We start from the raw sequence: 6,476 nt of genomic DNA, 5'->3' as shown, positions 1-6,476 counted from the left end.
GATGCAGGAAAAATGTTCCCAATATTTGGGAAGTCCAGAACCAAGGGTCACAGTTTAAGAATAAGGGGAAGGCCATTTAGGACTGATGAGGAAAAACAAAATTTCACCCAGAGAGTTGTGAATCTGGAATACTCTGCCACAGAAGGCAGTGGAGGCCAATTCACTGGATGTTTTCAAGAGAGTTAGATTTAGCTCTTAGGACTAAAGGAATCAAGGGATATGGGGAAAAAGCAGGAACGGGGTACTGATTTTAGATGATCAGCCATGATCATATTGAATGGCGGAGCTGGCTCAAAGGGCTTAATGGCCTACTCCTGTACCTATTTTTTCGATGGATGAAGTGCTGAAAGTCTTCTATCAATGATTCCTAAATCAAAACAACTCTTGGAACTACGGATCTATATTATACCAAATACTGTTGGCATAGCTGTGAGTATTAACGAGAAAAGGAGGCATTGCAGTCAGGGGGAACCCCAGGTGTAACTGAAATTCTAGGCCTACTTTTAGCTAATGTTCAATCACTTGAGAACTAACTTGGAACAAAGGGACATGTTTCACAGGGAGATCAGGGATCGTGTTCATTGTTTCACAAAAAAATATGGATCGTCCCTGACTCAACTATACAATCTGAGGGTTTCCCATTTATTGTCTACTAGACCAAGTGGACCTGTTGGGCCAAAACCTATCCTGCATTGCTGCAGCCCCCCTTCCCCCCCCCCCCCCCCTCCCTCCCTCCCTCTTCCCTCCCTCCCCCCTCCCTAGGAGATAGATTTAAACTTTAAAATGTGAATAATTTTAAATATATAAAACCGATTTCAATGAGCATTAGCACCAAAGGGACGACTGAGTAAGGTGGGCCTAAAATTGTCGCGCTATTGTGTACCGTTTTGGCTGTAGTTCAGGAACAAACACCAAGGTTTAGTATATAGATTATATGGAATCCTCAGGCAAGGGGAAAGGTGGTGGCATCTGCTTGTTGGTCAGTGATTCATGGTGTACTGATGTGATGATCTTACCACAATTCTCCCTGACCAGGAATACCTGAACGTAAAATGCCATCCGTTTTATCTAACGAGGAAATTCATCTTCATCATCTTGTTCACAGTCTACAGACCCGCCCCAAGCCAATGCCGTTGGTGGCACTGGATGAATTAAATTGGTCACCATCTCTCTTGAGACAGCAAACCTTGATGCCCTGTTCATCATTGCCAGTGACTTGAATCATGCACATTTTAGGCAAACATTAAGCAAGGCGATCTCGCTGGATCTCCATCCTGCACTGGACCACTTGGACAATAATGGCACATGCGTCAATTGTTCATCGACTACAGCTCAACATTCAACACCATCATCACCTCCAAAACTACAGGATTTGTAATCCATACTTTGAGACTTTGTGCTGTAATGGGCTGAGTTTAGATCAGGTCGGTTACCTGGGGGGCAGAATTGGTCAGACACCGTATGTTGGAGGGTTGACATTGGTTAGTGGTCAGGTACTGGAGACCATGGATGGTTCACGTACTCAAAGGTTGGGATTGGTCAGAGCATTATACTTCAGTACACACAGCACCAAATCATATTCTCTTCAGAGCTTTTGAAAGTTTGTTTTAAAATGTTTGGTATCAGGAACTCTGCAGGATAAATATTTATTTGTGTTTGTTTCTACTTTTGGAAAGGAGCTGAAAATAAAATATTAGGAGGAAGTGACAAAATGAGAAAGAAACTGCAATTACTGGAAACCTAAGCAAAAAATAAACTGCTGGAGCAAATGAGCGGGTCAGGCACCAACTGTGGATGGAAATGGGACAGACATTGTCTCTAGTCAGGACTCGTCTTCTGACTGCAAGAAATTATAGTATGAGTAGATAGTGAAGAATGTTACAACAGGATCTAGATCAACTGGGGAAGTGGGCATAGGACTGGCAGGTGGAATGGGGATGGAATATCCAGCCTGCAATGTTATCTGTCCTTTTCCCTCCACAGATGCTAGTCCTCCAGCTGTCTGATTTTCACTGGAGAAAGGAAGATGTTTGTTTACAAAGTAACTTCCACGACCTCTGCTCTGCCCAAATCAATTTACAGCCATCAGGTCCTTTCATGCGTGCAGGCTATTATGAGTATTTTTTTTTCATTTTTGTTTTGAGTTTTGTTTTTAACACAGAGCTTAATTGCATATACAGGATACGAGTCTGGAGCAGAGCAGATTGCATCTGGGATTGTAAACTGAGATTGTAATCAAGCTTGATTTGCCCTAGGCTCCATGGACTTCCTGCAGCAGTGGGGGAACAGAACATGAGGTCTGTGATGGAAAATGTCACAGACATTTGCAGTTTAGTTGTGATTATTCACGTCAGCCTACGCAGGCTCTGATAGAGCACAGTGGCTTAATGCTTTGAAATCCTTTCATATGGCTTATGGCCTTGAACTTTTTAACTCTGTTGAATTATGAATTAGATTTCCCATTGCCTGCGGAATTAGAGTTAAATATAAAATCGGTGAAGAATGCAATTGTTGAATCAAATATACTGATTGTAATATTGCAATTGCGCTGTTTCCCTGCTTGAGGTAAATTTTAATCGCACTGTGGTCCTTATCATTTAGGTCGATGTGGTGTCTATTAAATGAGAGGCAGATCAAAGTCGTGTCCAGGTAGGGCACTCTCTGGACTGCAGTGTAACAAAACTGACCCCAGACTGAGAGCTTTATATGGGGCACCAGCTGGTCTGTTTTGTGAGATGATAGAGAACAGTGCAGGTAATTGCACAGATGCTAATGTTCCTCATCATAGTGAGAAAGGAAGCTCAGCACTCGACGTTTCATTGTGGATCACAAGGTGGCACACGGTGTCATAAGGAATCGGAGTAGAATTGGGCCATTCGGCCCAACAAGTCTACTCTGCCATTCAAACATGGCTGATCTATCTCCCTCCCAACCCCCATTTTCCTACCTTCGCCCCATAACCTCTGACACCTGTACTAATTTCCTGGTATTGTATGCAGGTATGCCCAGGTGCATCTGGAATCCGGTCACCTGCTCCTGGGCCAGGCCTGCCTGGTTTGGCATGGTTGCCGTTCAGGGGCCTAATATTCCTTTAAGGTGATCACTTAATGGGAAACTGCAGCTTGATAGAGTCGTCAAGAGCTACCTGAAATGAGGAAGTGGCTACAAAGTCAAGCCCCCCCCCCCTCTGCTCCACCAAGCATGCTGATAGTGATTTTGAGATACAACGTAGAAACAGGCCGTTTGGCCCACCGAGTCCGCACCGATCATCAATCACCCGTACATACAGTCACTCCTATACTCTAGTGGCAACTTACAGACACCAATTAACCTACAAACCTGCACGACTTTGGAATGTGGGAGGAAACCAGAGCACCAGAAGAAAACCCACGCGGTCACAGGGAGAATATACAAACCCCCCACAGACAGCACCCGTAGTCAGCATTGAACCCACGTCTCTGGCGCTGTGAGGCGCCAGCTCTACTGCACCACCGTGCTGACCTCGGCTGCTGCACAGGTTGTGGTCAGATAATCGGCCAAGGGACAGGAAGCCCTGTGACAGACTCCTCTCAGGAATGATTTAAAATAAAGCTGCCATAGTCCACCGTTTTAATTTATTCTCTGCCACTGTCATTGCTGTAGTAGGCAACCATTTATTTGCCTTCCCTTCAGATTGTAAGCACATCCAACTCCTGAATGCCAAGACCCCCAACCCCCAGAGATGAAAAGACAAAAACTGTGAGATAAGGATATAAGATGTGCAAATTGTGAAGTCAGAGAAAGGAATGTAGATGGAATACAGGTGGAAGTGACGGGGGGGGGTGGTGCAGGTTAGTTACCTAAAATTGGAGAATTCATTGTTCATACCATTGGGTTGTCAGTTACACCCAAGTGCAATATGAGGTGCAGTTCCTCCAGTTTGCATGTGGCCTCGCTCTGGAAATGGAGGAAGCCCAGGTCAGAAAGGTCAGTACGGGAATGGAAAGGGGAAGCCTCCATTACATTGGTGAGACCAGATGTAGACTGGGCAACCAAACACTTGCACTCAGTCCACCAACGGCTGCTATGGATCTCCTAGTTTCTAATGATTTTAACTCTCCTTCCCATTCCCCCCTTTTCTCCCCCTCTCTTCCCTGTGCGCATCTATTTCTCCCCTTGTGTGTGAGGTGAGTGGTAGATTCTGAAGGAAGTTGATGGAAATGTAGGGAGAATAAAAGAAAATGGGATTTATGAAGGATTAGTGTAAACAGGTGGTTGATTGACAGCTTGGACTCGGTGGGCCAAAGCACCTGTTTCTGTGCTCTATCTCTCTTAGAAGTGTAAAGTAGGACATGGGAAAGCTCAGGTAAAACTTACAAGCCCCTGGTAGAAACACAAGATCAAAGATGCTGGAATATGGAACAAAGAACAAACTGGTTAGCAACTTTGTGGATGGCACCAACATTGGTGGGATAGTGGACAGTGAAGGTCAGCTAAAATTACAACCGGATCTGCATCAACTGTGAAAGTGGGCCAATGATTGGCAGGTGGAATTTAACTCGTACAAGTGTGAACTGTTGCATATTGGTAAATTAAACTCGGGCAGGATTTAAACAGAAAATGGCAGGGGGCTTGGTGAGTTATTGTAGTCCTGAAAGGCCTTGGAGTATAAATGCATGGTTCCTTGAAAGTAGTGATACATGTATTCAGGATGATTAAGGCATTTTGTATGCTTGTCCTTTGTCCAGGAATTTGCTACAAGAGTTGGGATGTTATTTACAACTGCACAAGACATTGTACAAGGAACATTGTGTGCAGTAATGTCCTCAGCTAATCCAGGCTCCCTGTTGCCATGGAGATATCATAAAGACAATTATAACCCTTGTGACCTCAGATTTTAAGGTCTGGTCCTGTACTTGCTGAAATTTAGAAAGATGAGGGGGATCTCAATGAAGCCTACCTAATAATGAAAGGCGCAGGTAGAGAGAATGTGGACAGGATGTTTCCAGGAGTGGGAGATTCTAAAAATAGAGGGCACAGCCTCAGGATAAAAGGAGGCACCTTTAGAATGGAGATGAGGAAATTATTTAGCCAGAGGGTGGATAAATCTGTGGAATTCATTGACACAAACGACAGTGAAGGCTAAGTCATTGAGTAGATTTAAAGCGGAGATTGTTAGGTTCTTGATTAGTAAAGGTGTCCAAGGTTACAGGAGGAAGGCAGGAAACTGTAGTTGAGAGAGAAAAATAGATCTGCTGTGATTGAATGGCAGAATAGACTCAATGGGCTGAATGACCTAATTCTACTCCTGGTATTTATTTACAAAATGCTGGAGTAACTCAGCAGGTCAGGCAGCAGCTCAGGAGAGAAGGAATGGGTGACGTTTCAGGTCGAGACTGAAGAAGGGTCTCGACCCAAAACGTCACCCATTCCTTCTCTCCTGAGATGCTGCCTGACCTGCTGAGTTACTCCAGCATTTTGTGAATAAATACCTTCGATTTGTACCAGCATCTGCAGTTATTTTCTTACATAATTCTACTCCTGTGTAACATGGTCATACGATAAAGAAAGGTTATCTTAAAAATGTTACTTCCATGGATACTTTATTCGTTACTTGTACTGCTGAGTCTTTGAGCTCAACTATATAAAATACGATTCTTGAGGAAAAAAATTCTTGAGTAAGTCTTGAAGGGTAGGAACGTAGATTGTCTTACTAAATAATTTTACATTATATGTGTGTGTTATTGCCCATGTTCCATGTCCAGATGCGCCATAACTAATTCTTCCTCTCACTGGTCAACTCCACTGAGTGTTTATTAGTTACCATCACTGATGCATACCTGTGGTATAGGATTGTGTTTAGATGTTCACATCTAGTAGCTGGGAGCCTGCATTGATATTAATATAATCTTTGTTTTGTTGGGAGCAACCATACATTAAATTTCCAAAGTGAAATAGTTCCCTGAGCCGTCGATCCATATTTCATATTTTCCTATGACATTTAAGGATGCCATTATTTCCCTACAACACATCTCTCTCGCACTCCAACCGCTCCTGATTCTCCCACCTCTCACCAACGCACATGGTGATTAAAGCTGCCGGTTAACCCACGTCTTTGGGGAGTGGGAGGAATGCAGAGCATCGGAAACACGTGGTCACAGGGGAAATGTACAAACTCCACCGGACACGAGGTTGGGATTGAATCCAGATTGCTGGAGTTGTGAGGCAGTAACACTATGCCGCTCAAAGTGGTCAACCCGCAGTGAGGATCTGTTGCTTGTTTACTGTCTGCACTGTGTTGATGATGAGTGTACCTGCCTGTTACAAATGTCTACCTTGGGCGAAACTTAACCTAATACAGACCGCAAGCCCTGTGGCCTCAGGTATGGTTCACTTGCTCCTGCTTGCTAATACAACCCTTTTATATGTGAATCAATGCCAACATTTCACTGGTCATACAATGTTCCTTTTATTCAGCTGAGGGAAGGTTGCATGGA

This window comes from Rhinoraja longicauda, chromosome 29 (assembly GCF_053455715.1).
Source record: "Rhinoraja longicauda isolate Sanriku21f chromosome 29, sRhiLon1.1, whole genome shotgun sequence".
Lineage (NCBI taxonomy): Eukaryota > Metazoa > Chordata > Chondrichthyes > Rajiformes > Arhynchobatidae > Rhinoraja > Rhinoraja longicauda.
Note: the sequence above shows the minus strand (reverse complement) of the source record.